Consider the following 14954-nt stretch of genomic DNA (forward strand, 5'->3'; position numbering starts at 1 on the left):
TTAATTACTTTGCATGCTATTGTTATCATTTTTATGGCAACTATTATTTTTCAACAAGTTTCTGATTTGCAATTTTATGCTACAATCTTTACTGTTGGCTGGAGCCTTCTTACAAATTAATTATACCTCTTTGAGGAAATTTCTTAGGCCTAGGAAACTGACATAATATGCAATGCCTTCACTACATTATTGGCCTAGTCCCATTGTAGTTGATCCTGTAAGCATAAAAAACAAATAATAAAGTAATAGTAATCATTTAAAATCATCAACAGACATCTGTTTAAGTCAGAAAAGACTACTCAACCAATTCTCTTCTCAGTTTAATATTGGTACAATATTAAAGGATTTAATATTGGTACAATTCCAGTTTCTGTGAAGTTATAACAGACTGTACCACTTAGAAGAGCAAAACTTATCTCTTTTCTAATGGAAAGAAGTAAAATCTGAAAGAATATATAAAACCCACAAAATTAAAACTCAAGATTTATGAGGAAAAGGAAGGCAAGGACTCTATTCAGAACAGAATTATAGGATGAATAATTACACTATCTGTCATTGTTTAACCCCAGCTGACAACTAAGCCCCACACAGCTGCTTGCTCACTCACTTGCAATGGGATGCAGGAGAGAATCAGGAAAGTAGAGGTGAGAAAACTTGTGGTTTGAGGTAAAGACAGCTTAATCAGTTGTCATGGTTTGGGAGTTTCCCACAACCCCCCAAAATCACCAGACTAACTCAGCCGGCTGGAAGTTAAGGAATGAAGCTATAATTACAGTGTGCACAAAATTTACAAGGATATATACACACAATATATATACAGATATTTACAATTATATACAAGTTAAAAGTAATACAAAATTCAAAATCCCTCCTGAACAGCCAGGCTGCCTAAGAGGGATCCTGACCAATCCCCTTCCCCCCTTCCCCCTTTATCTCAGAAATAACCAGATCAATCTCTGTATAGCTCATGTGACAAATCTGCAGAGATGTGAGATGTCAAAAGCTGACAAGGAGGTTAGAGAAAATGATTAGATTGGGTTACATAGGTTTCATGCAAAGGAGTTAAAGCAAAATGCAACCAAACACACAGACCAAAAAGGAAGAAGTGGGAAGTGAGTGCCTTATCTTATGATTTGACTATTTATGTTCCTCCGGAGAACAAATGAGCGATATAGACATCACTGCTATTTTTCTTTTTCACAGCCAATTATCTATTTTCTCTTATTAAAAATATTCCAATTAGACTCAAACCAGCACATCAGTAAAGAGAAAATCACATATGTGAGTGAGGCAGAACAAGAAATTCATTCTCTACCTCCCACTGCCATAGCCAGGTGGGGGTTGGTGTCTTCTGCCAGGTAGCCAGCAACAGAACAAGCAGACACAGTCTCAAGTTGTGCCGGGGAAAATGTAGGCTGGATGTTAGGAGGAAATTCTTGACAGAGAGAGTGATTGGCATTGGAATGGGCTGCCCAGGGAGGTGGTGGAGTTATTGTTCTTGGAGGTGTTCAAGAAAAGACTGGGTGAGGCACTCAGTGCCATGGTCTAGTTGATTAGCTAGGGCTGGGTGCTAGGTTGGACTGGATGATCTTGGAGGTCTCTTCCAACCTGGTTGATTCTATGACCTATCATTTGTTTAGTGGCCAACTGCATATCTGACATGAATATAGAGGAATGCAATCCATTCAGGGAAACAAGCAAGGAAAAAAGGAAAGAAATGTGTTTTATACCAAAGGTGTAAATATTAGTTTAGATGTTGTGTAGGAATAGATTGGTTGAAAACCTGTGACTAATGTTAAAAGGGAAAAAGAATGGGTAGTGCTAAGGATGGGGGCTACTCTAAGCCACCAAATATGCACAATGAGTAAAATCCAGGAGGGAAATATTTTTGTGACTAATAGAAGAATAAGGAAAGTGTTATAGCTAGTATTAAGTGGAGTATTAAGCCATCAAAAGGCTTGGTGGTAGTAGGGGAGTAGTGAAAAGGAAAACTGATTGTTCAGGAAGACTTTGGAATTAGTTAAGAAATTGTTTGACCAGAAGATGAAGACACCCATGAGACAGGCAAGCTCTTGTAGTTATCCTATTAATATGGGGAGAGATTGCTGAAAAGAAGGTGAAAGTATTGACATTATCACAGTATCACGGTATCACCAAGGTTGGAAGAGATCTCATAGATCATCAAGTCCAGCTCTTTACCACAGAGCTCAAGGCTAGACCATGGCACCAAGTGCCACTTCCAATCTTGCATTGAACAGCTCCAGGGACGGCGACTCCACCACCTCCCCGGGCAGCCCATTCCAGTGTCCAATGACTCTCTCAGTGAAGAACTTTCTCCTCACCTCCAGCCTAAATCTCCCCTGGCGCAGCCTGAGGCTGTGTCCTCTTGTTCTGGTGCTGGCCACCTGAGAGAAGAGAGCAACCTCCTCCTGGCTACAACCACCCTTCAGGTATGATATGATCTGTAACAAAACATTCACTAGAGAATAACAAGGGAAGAAAAACAAAGGACTCTGAGAAAAAAAATCCTTCAGAACTGGTAAGGAAGGAAAACACACTCACATACATGTATGTATAAATACTTGTAAATCAGATGGTGGTTAGGGGAAGCAGCAATACATTAGCTGTGTTAAATCAGATAATTTTCACTGGCCTTAAATTCAGCAGGAAAATCCACAAAATGCTAATATGCCCAAATACAAAGAATTATTACTAAGGGGTTTGCACAGGGCTGTAGAATTTGCACATACAGAGAGATTTCTCAAAAAATCACCACTCTTTAAGTGTCTTAACAGTAAGAAAGGTGTTTGCTAGTGAATGAAGATGAATTTGATGTGCTAACAAAGCAACTATGTTTGCAGCCTTGTTTTCACCACTGCTACTGGGAAGATACAACCCTCTTACATCCCTCTTACAGGAGACACAGTCTCAAGTTGTGCCAGGGTAGGTATAGGCTGGATATTAGGAAGAAGTTCTTCACATAGAGAGTGATTTCCCATTGGAATGGGCTGCCCAGGGAGGTGGTGGAGGCACCGTCCCTGGGGGTATTCAAGAAAAGCCTGGATGAGGCACTTGGTGCCATGGTCTAGTTGATTGGATAGGGCAGGGTGATAGGTTGGACTGGATGATCTTGGAGGTCTCTTCCAACCTGGTTGATTCTATGATTCTATGATTCTATGATCATGATGCTTGATGGCGTTATAGAAAGTGTCAAAATACTCCTCTTCAGTTTTGAGTTCTTACTTTGTCTATATAATTAGTGCTATCTGTTCTATGATAACATTCAGAAGTTGAAGAAATTGCAAGTGGGCAAGACAGCAAACAGTGCAAGAAAGCCTTGCTGCATTCCTCTGAAGTACTTATTTTTCACTCATAGTGTCTGTCCACACCCACTGTCTATTGCAACAGTGCCAGGAGATGAATAAAACATGCATATATTTTATTCCAAGAAGCTGTCATCTTGACATGCAGGAGAAGGTTCTTAAAACTTTGTACCACTAATCCATAATCATCTATGCAGAGAAGAGATAGTGTATATTATATGCATGAACTTTTACTTGTATTTTGTCAAGCATTCCCAGGTACAACCTCTCTACTATGCCCATATTATCTTAAAAGAGCAATGAATGTTTCTCCTTTTTGCTTATCCCATTGATATGTAAATGTTTACATGATGTATTGCTGTGGACTTTGTGGATGCATGCTGTCCTCTTCTTGCTTTATTAATTTAACATATAGCTCACCTTCTGAAGTGAGATCCTACTTTACATGCCTTCATTTCTACAATACAAGTGTTCCCCAAGGGGACATCTCTAAGATTTTCTGAGTAGTTAGATTGTATTTCCTAGGCATCCAGAATGCTGCCAGGATGATGTTACATCTCGAGCAAAACTCATAGGAACAACCTCTCTTTTCTTGGCCATGCTCTGAGCCTGACCAGCATAATGTGTCCTGTTTTTCACCAGGTGTCACTTCTAGCTATTTTCCCAAGGGAGGATCTCTCTGTCCTGTGTGTAGAGGTGTGTGTGCAGGCATCAATGACAGCTCCTGGAGACGGGACTAGAATTTAGAGAGGTTCATGGTGTCAGCAACTGACATGGCTGCAATAACTAGTGAAGATCCTTCTAGATGAGCTAGACAGTAAGAGATGCAGATAGGGGGCTTGCAGGAGGATACGTAGTGTCTCTGAGGCTATGGGAGGAGCTATCAGCTAGAGGGACCAGTAGTCCAGGCCAGCTGCTGGAGAGATCATGGAGTCTGGGGGTGCATTGGGAGACCAGCTTTTGTGTGTGTAGATGCAAGAGTGTCTGTACCTGAGCTGGACTGTGGCTGTGGCCTCATGGGTTTGCATGCCTATATGCCTACAACTGGGGAGCCTTTCTCAGCCCAGTTAAAAGAGCTGCCCATGTCATAAATAGGTGTGTATATCCCCACTAGAAGATCGTCATCTTGCTCAGATAGAAAAGGGGAGAAGGATGAGACACTGTTGGTACTCTTGACATTTATGTGAATGCTCTGTGTTTCTGTGTTGATCTGTGTGGCTGCCTGTGAATATATGCATATGGGTGATGCACACATGCTCCATGTCTCTGTGCCTGCTGAGAATACAAACTTGGCCATGCTGCTGGTTGGACATCGGGACATGAAATTACTACAGCCTCATCTCTAACAAGCTCTTGGATTCAGCTGTTCTGTAGCATCTATAAATCAAGAGTTTCAATAATTTACCAAACCCAAGTGCTACATATGAAGGTAATAAACCTTTCTTGTTTTCTATTCTGTGAAATGGTCTCGGAGCATGCAAACATTTAATGACATATAAAATATAGCCATATAAAACTGAAGATTAAGTTTACATGCCTCTGGTTTTATGTATTTACACAGACTGTAGATTTATGTTACAACCTATATTATTTAAAGAATGGACTAAGCTATAACCAGATTCTCCAGGGACATGGTGGCTAAAAAGTTCAGCAGCTAAGCACCTAAATCAATTATAATGTACAGTTAAAATCTGAGAGTCACAGTCCCTGGTTCTTCTTCTGCTATAAATGGCCATTTTGCTAGCACCAGGACTTCTGTTCTTTCTTTCTTTCTTTCTTTCTTTCTTTCTTTCTTTCTTTCTTTCTTTCTTTCTTTCTTTCTTTCTTTCTTTCTTTCTTTCTTTCTTTCTTTCTTTCTTTCTTTCTTTCTTTCTTTCTTTCTTTCTTTCTTTCTTTCTTTCTTTCTTTCTTTCTTTCTTTCTTTCTTTCTTTCTTTCTTTCTTTCTTTCTTTCTTTCTTTCTTTCTTTCTTTCTTTCTTTCTTTCTTTCTTTCTTTCTTTCTTTCTTTCTTTCTTTCTTTCTTTCTTCCTTTTTTTTTTTTTTAAACTACTTTCTTTTTGAGGGATGATAAGTGAAAAGAAATTGTAAGAGGAAACAAAGAAAAGCCAGAATAAAGTATCCTTGCTTCTCAACATTTGAATGTTCTTTATAAATATGCTCTAGAAACAGCCTTCCCATTGATAATGTGAAAATTAGTGAATTCAAAAAACTTCTAATTTACTTTCAGAGTCTAATTCTATGTAAATATTCAAATTTAAATGTAGTCTGAAATTGCTTTTTTCACAGTTCAAGAAAATTCATACTCAAAACACCCAAGAATCCTATGCCATAGCCTGAGTGGCATGCCTTAGAGATAAGCTATGTTAATTGCATACCCACACTCTTTTTTCTTTCAAAAACTCCCTGGTAAGGCAAAGGAAAGGATGCATTTTAAATTCAGTTTCAAAAACTTTGACAGTTGTGGGAACCAAAGAAGGAGTCAGATAGAGTGCACCCCTGTGTACCCTTGATACAAGATTAAGGTTAGAAACATAATAAACTGATATGCTAGCCTTGTGCAGTATTTGTACGGAAGCATAGCAAACTTAGAACAAAGAACTGAAAGTAGACTGTGCCAAGATAGCCAACACCTCACTATTATCCAATAAGAATGTTAAACCAATATTTTACCCAATCACTGTATTTCATAACTAGTAGAATCATAGAATCAACCAGGTTGGAAGAGACCTCCAAGGTCATGCAGTCCAACCTATCACCCAGCCCTATCCAGTCAACTAGATCATGGCACTAATTGACCACAGTTGTGGTCACTAGAGGGACCACAATTTGTAGAATGGCATATAAAAAGACTGCTGCTATAGTAATAAATGGCTTCGGCTTCAGCTTCAACTATTATGTCCACATATTCTTGTCCAGAGAAGGGCAACAAAGCTGGTGAGGGGCCTGAAGCACAAATCCTATGAGGAGAGGCTGAGGGAGCTGGGGGTGTTTAGCCTAGAGAAGAGGAGGCTCAGGGGTGATCTTATTACTGTCTACAACTACCTGAAGGGGCATTGTAGCCAGGTGGGGGGTGGCCTCTTCTCCCAGGCAACCAGCAATAGAACAAGGGGACACAGTCTCAAGTTGTGCCAGGGTAGGTATAGGCTGGATATTAGGAAGAAGTTCTTCCCAGAGAGAGTGATTGGTATTGGAATGGGCTGCCCAGGGAGGTGGTGGAGGCACCGTCCCTGGGGGTCTTCTAGAAAAGACTGGCTGAGGCACTTAGTGCCATGGTCCAGTTGATTGGTTAGGGCTGGGTGATAGGTTGGACTGGATGACCTTATTGCTGTCTACAACTACCTGAGGGGTGGTTGTGGCCAGGAGGAGGTTGCTCTCTTCTCTCAGGTGGCCAGCTCCAGAACAAGAGGACACAGCCTCAGGCTGCGCCAGGGGAAATTTCGGCTCGAGGTGAGGAGAAAGTTCTTCACTGAGAGAGTCATTAGGCACTGGAGTGGGCTGCCTGGGGAGGTGGTGGAGTCGTCGTCCCTGGGGCAGTTCAAGGCAAGGTTGGATGTGGCACTTGGTGCCATGGTCTAGCCTTGGGCACTGTGGTAAAGGGTTGGACTTGATGATCTGTGAGGTCTCTTCCAACCTTGGTGATACTGTGATACTGTCTCTTCCAACCTGGTTGATTCTATGATTCTATGATTCTATGACACTGTTACTTTGTCTGTCACTAGCTAATATATACAGTGAGAGACAATACGTTTTACACTTCATCTGTTAGCTAAAGAAGACTTCAGTTACTTTCCAAAAATTAAGAACCTTTATTCCATGGAGGTCCACTGAAAACTGCCTTACTGCCATTAAAGGATTCCTATCATGGTTTGCAACGGCAGTGTGAAAACAGGGAAATTGTAATTGTAATACAATTAATTGTAGATAGAGTAACAAACTTCAGGGAAAATAACACTCTTAAAAACACACAAAAAAACCCAGTAAAAAAACTCACATCAAGAAGAAAGCACCACAAAAAAAGAAAAAAAAAAGAAAAAAAAAAGAGCAAGAGAAAAGTTGCAAATAATCAAGTTGAGGAGGAGTTAAAACAAGTAAGACCACACTACTTCTTGAGCCTGCTGATGATAATGGGCCCTCTTGATTGATTCATATTTGGAAAAGTAACCAATATGAAATATTTAGCTTAGTAGAATAGAATAGAATAGAGTAGAATAGAGTAGAATAGAAGTAACCAGATTGGAAGAGACCACTGTTTTGCTGTTATCAGGCGCTTTCACTGCAGCTACTTTTTTTGTGTGTAGTTTATCCCAAATAATAATTTCAGATGGGAATTAAGAACTCATTTGCAAACTATTTTTTTCTTTTTATTTTTTTTTTGGTTGTTTTCTTACTCCAGGGATGTATTGATACCTACAAAACTCAAAAATTACTTCCCTCCATCATTACTTCCATGATTCATGAATATCTTCACAGCCTGCAGACTCTTGCCAACATCAGTACCACACTTTCCAAACAAGTCAGCATTTCTCTGCTGTGTAAAATCTAAAACATGCCGTTAGGCAATGCAATGTATACAGTGACCAACATCACTGGTGAGATGTTGAGGTGCTGGAAGGTGTCCAGAGAAGGGCAACAAGGCTGGTGAAGGGCCTGGAACATAAACCCTATGAGGAGAGGCTGAGGGAGCTGGGGTTGGTTAGCCTGGAGAAGAGGAGGCTCAGGGGGCACCTCATTGCTGTCTACAACTACCTGAAGGGAGGCTGTAGCCAGGTAGGGGTTGGTCTCTTCTGCCAGGCAACCAGCAACAGAACAAGGGGACACAGTCTCAAGTTGTGCTGGGGGAGATCTAGTCTGGATGTTAGGAGGAAGTTGTTGCCAGAGAGAGTGACTGGCATTGGAATGGGCTGCACAGGGAGGTAGTGGAGTTATTGTTCTTGGAGGTGTTCAAGAAAAGCCTGGCTGAGGCACTTAGTTCCATGGTCTAGTTGACTGGACAGGGCTGGGTGCTAGGTTGGACTGGATGATCTTGGAGGTCTCTTCCAAAGTGGTTGATTCTATGATTCTATTCTATGATTACTGAAGGCTCCTACTAACAGAGACCTGTAAGCCAAAAAAAAGTATTTAAAAAAAGAAATCTCAAAATATCTCTAAGTCTTTTTGTCTAGACTTTCCCAGTTATTTTTGACATTGCTGAGAGAAAAAAAAATCTGTATAATCTTATGTAGAGATTTTTTCCCCCTATTAATAGAGATAATTGGCTGATTGTGATGGCAGTTAAGTGTGAGGGGTTTTTTTCCCCAAAAATTAATATCGCTTGTCAATTTTGATGTTCAAGAGTCTCGCTACAGCCACGATTTTTATAATAGGTTCTTTCCAATGGTCATGAAAACATTACATAGAGGATAAACAGAATTTAGAACATGTAAGAAATAACTAGAAAAATACAGCAAACATTAAACTGTTAGAACTGAAAGGAGGTTCTTGCGGTCGATTATACCACTTGCCCACTAGAGGGCTCGAGAAGCTCCTTTCTGCTTAAAGCAAAAGGCATTCAGATTCACTTAAGAGTTCACAGAGTTTTGCAAAAGAGGCTTTTGAATATTTACTCACAAAATATTATATATCTGGATTCCTAGGGCTTACTACAGCTTCCAGACAGTACCTAAACATTTGCAGGGAATTCTGTCGGTGCATTGTTAGCCTTCTAGTCTTCCCAGGCATTAACAGGGTGCTGGGAGAGAGGTAGACAATCTCTGTCCTGATCCTGGTTCCTCTTGAACTCCAGATTTGGCACAGAGTTTTGCAGAGGGACAGGCAGGACGTCTTGCAAATGTGCAGATGGGCACAATGTTGCACTGGCTGAGCAACCCTATTGTGTGAAGGCATTTAATGCCTATCTTCTGGGAAACTGAGACAAGGCAGTTTCCAGGTATACAAACCCAAAAGCATCAGGGCTTGTTAGTGTGTAGCAAGCAGAATGTTGCAGAGTATGTCAGGATGCAACAGCAGAAAGCAATGAGGCAGAAGTTTGTTGAGGCAGAGTGTGTTGTATTTACCTGCTCATCTCTTTTTACCAATGTAGTCTGAGACTAATGGGTCTTTGGCCACAGACCACCCAAACAGGATGGCACTTTGCCAACTTAACCATACTAGGTAAAGTCAGGGCTTGCTTTTAGCAGAACATAAGCATATAAACATGTGAGGGTACCCTGTAAATAAAGTTTAGAAGGGGAGAAGGAGACTTGGTGGTGGCAGGCCTTTTGTCCCCCTTTCCCACAGTTACCTCCCCCAACAGCTGAAGGAGGGAGCGCAGAAAACATGTCTGGGCAAGCCAGGATATGTTTAGGCCTAATTTGGCCTATTTTGGCCTTCCACAACACTGATTATTGCTATACAATTACCTTATATTATAATATATATAATTTCTAAACTGTTATATTGTATTGTATTAAATACAATATTTATTATTACCTAGGCCTAGTTTTTAAATGTATCCTTTACTGTGTTTCACAAAAATCAAGGCACTGCTCTATCAGAACAAGGTTATCAGAAACTAGCCCTGCTGGAGAAAACCTTAGGCAAAAAACGTGCTAACAGAAACCATTCATTAAATGACTGTGAATAATGGAGAAATTAATAGAAATTGCTGTCTATTCACAGGACAATGCAGGAGCCAGTTAGATTTAGCAAAATGCTTACTACAGATAGCTCACACCACCAATGCATATAAACTCTCCAGATCTATGCATATTTTGAGTTAATAGAAGATTCTTCAGACCCATTTTCTCCCTACATCATCTGTTTGTTTTGTTCTATTCATATAGTTTGCACAAAATTGCTCAGCTTGTGGTCTATAGCCAGCAATTAACACCACTTAGCAGCTGCTAAATAGGGTTATCGCCTGTTGTTATCCTCATGTAGCTCAATTTAGACACTAATTGCTCTCAGTGCACCACTCATAAACCTACCAAAAGATGAGGTATGATCTGCTGAAGATGTTCTGATGAGAAACAGGCTTTACTTCTGCCACCCCTCCAATCAAGAATCACTGCAACTGACTACTAACACCTACAAAAACTGGAAGCATGTGGGAAGACTGGGAAGAAGTCAGTGGGCCCAAAGTTGGTCAAGATTGATGAATAAAAGGAATTGCAGGTAAAATGCCAGATGGCAACTAGTGCCAATGGGAATAGTACTGGCTCTATCTCTGTCCTGGTGTGATGTGAGAGAAGAAAGTAAATTATGGACCAAAACATCCTGTGTGATTTTCACATTCTCCGTGAATATATGGTTAATATTTTCTCATTCTTTTCTGGCTACTACCCTGGAGACATTTTTTATGAAACAGAAATATTCTTCCTGTTAAAACCGGCTGTTTGAAACTAGAAGAATGCTGGTGGCAGAATGAATAACTAGAGTGAAATGAATTAATTATTAAATTGAAAGAATTAAGTTGTGTGATTGTATTACGTCATTTACCTACAGAATGTAATGAATATGCTATTTTTGGTGAAGTATTCTGGAAACACCAATCATCAATTATGTGAATATATTTCAAGTATGTGAATATATTTCAAATATATGCACATCTTCTCTTGGCCTACAGCTACACATAGAAAAGAAAAATGCCTCCTAGCACAAATAAATTATGCTTTCTAATTACTAGGGAATTTACAAGGGCAGCAATCAGAAGTGAAAGAGGTTTTATTCATTCCTTGCATTTAGCTCCTAGATTGCCAGTTCTAAACTGGATGTTCAAAGGCAAAGGTTCATCACCGCATCATGCTACAGATGCAACCTGGTCTAAATGGATGGCTTTGATAACCCAATGAGCACGAACAGGTCATCTTCATCAACCTCGTCTGGTGGAGGTGATCACCAACTGGCCGAAAGGCATAAACTGTACAAAATCCTCCAGAGGAGATAGTAATGCATGCTGAACAAGCTCCTCCCTATGATGATCTCTCTGATAAGGAAAAAAACTATGCTTTGTAGCCTGGAGAAGAGGATGCTCAGGGGTGACCTTTTTGCTGTCTACAACTACCTGAGGGGTGGTTGTGGCCAGGAGGAGGTTGCTCTCTTCTCTCAGGTGGCCAGCGCCAGAATGAGAGGACACAGCCTCAAGCTACACCAGAGGAAATTTAGGCTTGAGGTGAGGAGAAAGTTCTTCACTGAGAGAGTCATTGGATACTAGAATGGGCTGCCCAGGGAGGTGGTGAAGTCGCCATCCCTGGAGCTGTTCAATGCAAGATTGGATGTGGCACTTGGTGCCATGGTCTAGCCTTGAGCTCTGTGGTAAAGGGTTGGACTTGATGATCTATAAGGTCTCTTCCAACCTTCATGATACTGTGATACTGTGATACTGTGATACTGTGATCTCTTTGCAGAATATTGGATGTGGTTCTAAAATCGGTAAAATGAATTGTAATATCTTGGATTTACCTCATATATTGTTTATGCCTTTTGTGCTGGTCAGTTATGCTGGTTAATTTAAAAACACTCACTGATTTCAGGTTTCCTATATTTCAGAAAGATACTAGTACTCTCATAAGGAAGTGCAATTGTCATAGGCTGCAATACCATAGTATCAGGGGTAATAAGAGATGGGGCAAAAGCTTAATGTAAGCAAATTCCAAATCTGGTTCCCAATCCCTTTACTGCACCCCAAGCATGGGGTTATATACTTTTTTATCAGAAGGCCACACAGGAAAGTTACAAATCGTCTCAGACTCCGATTGGTTACATACACCTGCGTTAGGACTATGTTAGGATTACACACTACTTGGCATAGACATTCTTCATGTTCTCTCAACACCACCTATATTGTGTCCGGCGATTCTAAGTCAGCAGAGATAGGGGAAAACCACAGAGTCCAGGCTTACAGTTGTTTACATTTGCTACATCAGTCTCTAAGGTCATTCCAACCCTCTATCAACACTTACTGAACTCTCGCCTGTCCATGGCTGGACAATAGCTGCACCACACTCACACAATTCTATAAAATCACTGCATTTAATATTACTATATTGTCATGGAGGGTGGCAAAGCCCCTGGAAGGTCCCCATGTCATGTAAGTTACAGTGTCTCACATTGTAAGCCAAAAGCATCTTAAAACCAAAACAATCTTCTGGTCCCATGAGAAGTTTCCTCCCTAGGGAAGATAAAAGGTAAACATCGGCCTTGTTTTCCAGCTTTCGGCCTTGGTTCTCATGACCACCTGCTCATGGGCCGAACTTTGGGTGGTCCTACAGGTCCTACAGGTCCCTAACCCTAACCCTAAGACTTGCCCAATTATACAGATTGATTATAACTTTGTGCCAATCTGTAATAATATCGTAAAAATTGTCAGAACTGGTGAGCACACCTCTTTTGAACATTATAGAATGGTGTGTCTGCCTGGATGCTGTGTCGCTGCTGCTGCTGTATTCTGCGAGCTACCGATCTTCCAGCTACCAAGCCAGCTACCTGCCTGCGGCCCGTTCCGACTCATCAGCCTGCTCCAGCACGCTCGCCTGTTTCGGCCTCAGCCCAGCGTAAGACTGCTGATGCTCGATCCTCAGAGGCCGAGGGTCTGCTTGGACCTGATCCTGGCCGGGGAAAAGGGACAACGCCCTAGTGGTGCTCCGAAGCCCTGCTGTGACTGTGTGTAGACTGATGAACTCTAAAAATCAAGACTGAACAACTTCAAAGACTCGGAGAACTCTTTAGAGAATCACAGACTCTCTTTTATTTACCATTTTCTGAAATGTTACTCTAGCCTCATCAAAGAATTCATGTGGGTAACTTAGTTTTCGGGAGGGGAATCTTCGCATTTTAGCAATAAATCACTTGGTCTTTACAAGTCAACCTCGCGTGTTTTCCCCATGAATTTCCCGTGAAACTGCATTCCACGACATATATCCAACATGCAATGAGTGGTAACTCCCAAAGAGGTAAGAACTCTAGGCCTTCCATACCACTGGAAGTTAGTTTAGTCCATGTATTCCTAGAGAAGCACATATAAACAGAAATATACAAATATGGTTGTTAGACTGAAAACAAAACTAAGTCTCCCCACGTGCTTTGTATTTATTAAACCATACACTTTCAAGCTAACAGGTGTACTTGAGGGAACCAGGTTTTGATACTCTGTATAGTGTTTAAGTAGGATGATATTGAATTTTCCTTTCAAGCCAATTTAAACGACTTAGGTGAAGATTCAAACGAAGAGCTAGTGTTAGTGTTTATTGACTTTGGTATGAGCTAACACTGAAAATAAAAGGGAAAAGATTTTGTTTGCACTGATAATTGGTTTTCTTTGTTGCCTTTCTGCTAATCTGACATGATTGTTTGAATACCGTTTGCATGAGTGTACATACAGTAAGTTCAAGCACCAATATCAAGAGATATAACCTTTGAATACACTTAATTAAAAAAAAAAAACACACCAAAAAAATAAACAACCAAATGAAAAAAAACCAAACCAAACTAAAACAACAAATCCTCAAGGAGAATAAAACTCTCACAGCACACACACACAAAAAGAAAGGCAACCCAAAACCCCAAACAAAACCCCCGAAATCCTAACAAACCAACACAGAGCTCCCCATCAAAACCCAAACAGCAACAAACAATGTGAGACAACAGAAAGATCTCACAAGTTCAAAGTCACAAATATTGAATGAAATTGAAATGCATCTGCTACAGGTCAAGCTTATTTCACTGAGCAAATTTGTACTATGACTATGTGTTGTTTCTGTTAAATTGTTCTGCATCAGCAGAAGATTCTCTTTTAGTTCTTTGTTGGTTGTGAAAAGGTGTCTAAGCATAATGCTTCTGTCTGCAATCCTTGTTCCCAGAAGTTACAAATATAAACTGGGTCCTGTTGTTGCCATACTGCAAAGGGGGTGCTGGTGGATGAGAAGCTCAACATGAGCCAGCAGTGCGCACTTGCAGCCCAGAAAGCCAACCAGATCCTGGGCTGCATCAGGAGAAGTGTGGCCAGCAGGTTGAGGGAAGTGATTCTCCCCCTCTGCTCTGCTGAGACCCCACCTGCAGTACTGCATCCAGTTCTGGAGCCTCTATTACAAGAAGGGATGTGGAGATGCTGGAGCATGTCTGGAGGAAGGCCATGAGGATAATCAGAGGACTGGAACAGCTCTGCTATGAGGACAGACTGAAAGAGTTGGGGCTATTGAATCTGGAGAAGAGAAGACTCTGAAATGACCTTATTGCGGCCTTCCAGTATCTGAAGAGGGCCTACAAAAAAGCTGGGGAGGGACTTTTCAGGATATCAGGGAGTGACAGGACTAGGGGGAATGGAGCAACGCTGGAGATGAGTAGATTCATGAGGAAGTTGTTGAGCATGAGGGTGGTGTGAGGCTGGAATGGGTTGCCCAGGGAGGTGGTTGAGGCCCCATGGCTGGAGATGTTTAAGGCCAGGCTGGATGAGGCTGTGGGCAGCCTGCTGTAGGGTAGGGTGTCCCTGGCCATGGCAGGGGGGTTGGAACTAGGTGATCCTTGTGGTCCTTTCCAGCCCTGACTAATTCTATTATTCTATGATTTTAACATTATTAACAACCAGCCTGCGGATCAAAGAGGCCTACATGTCTTTAAACAGCTTATATTAAAAAGGTCTGATATCTGTGTCGTGTT

This window comes from Pogoniulus pusillus, chromosome 3 (genome assembly GCF_015220805.1).
Source record: "Pogoniulus pusillus isolate bPogPus1 chromosome 3, bPogPus1.pri, whole genome shotgun sequence".
Lineage (NCBI taxonomy): Eukaryota > Metazoa > Chordata > Aves > Piciformes > Lybiidae > Pogoniulus > Pogoniulus pusillus.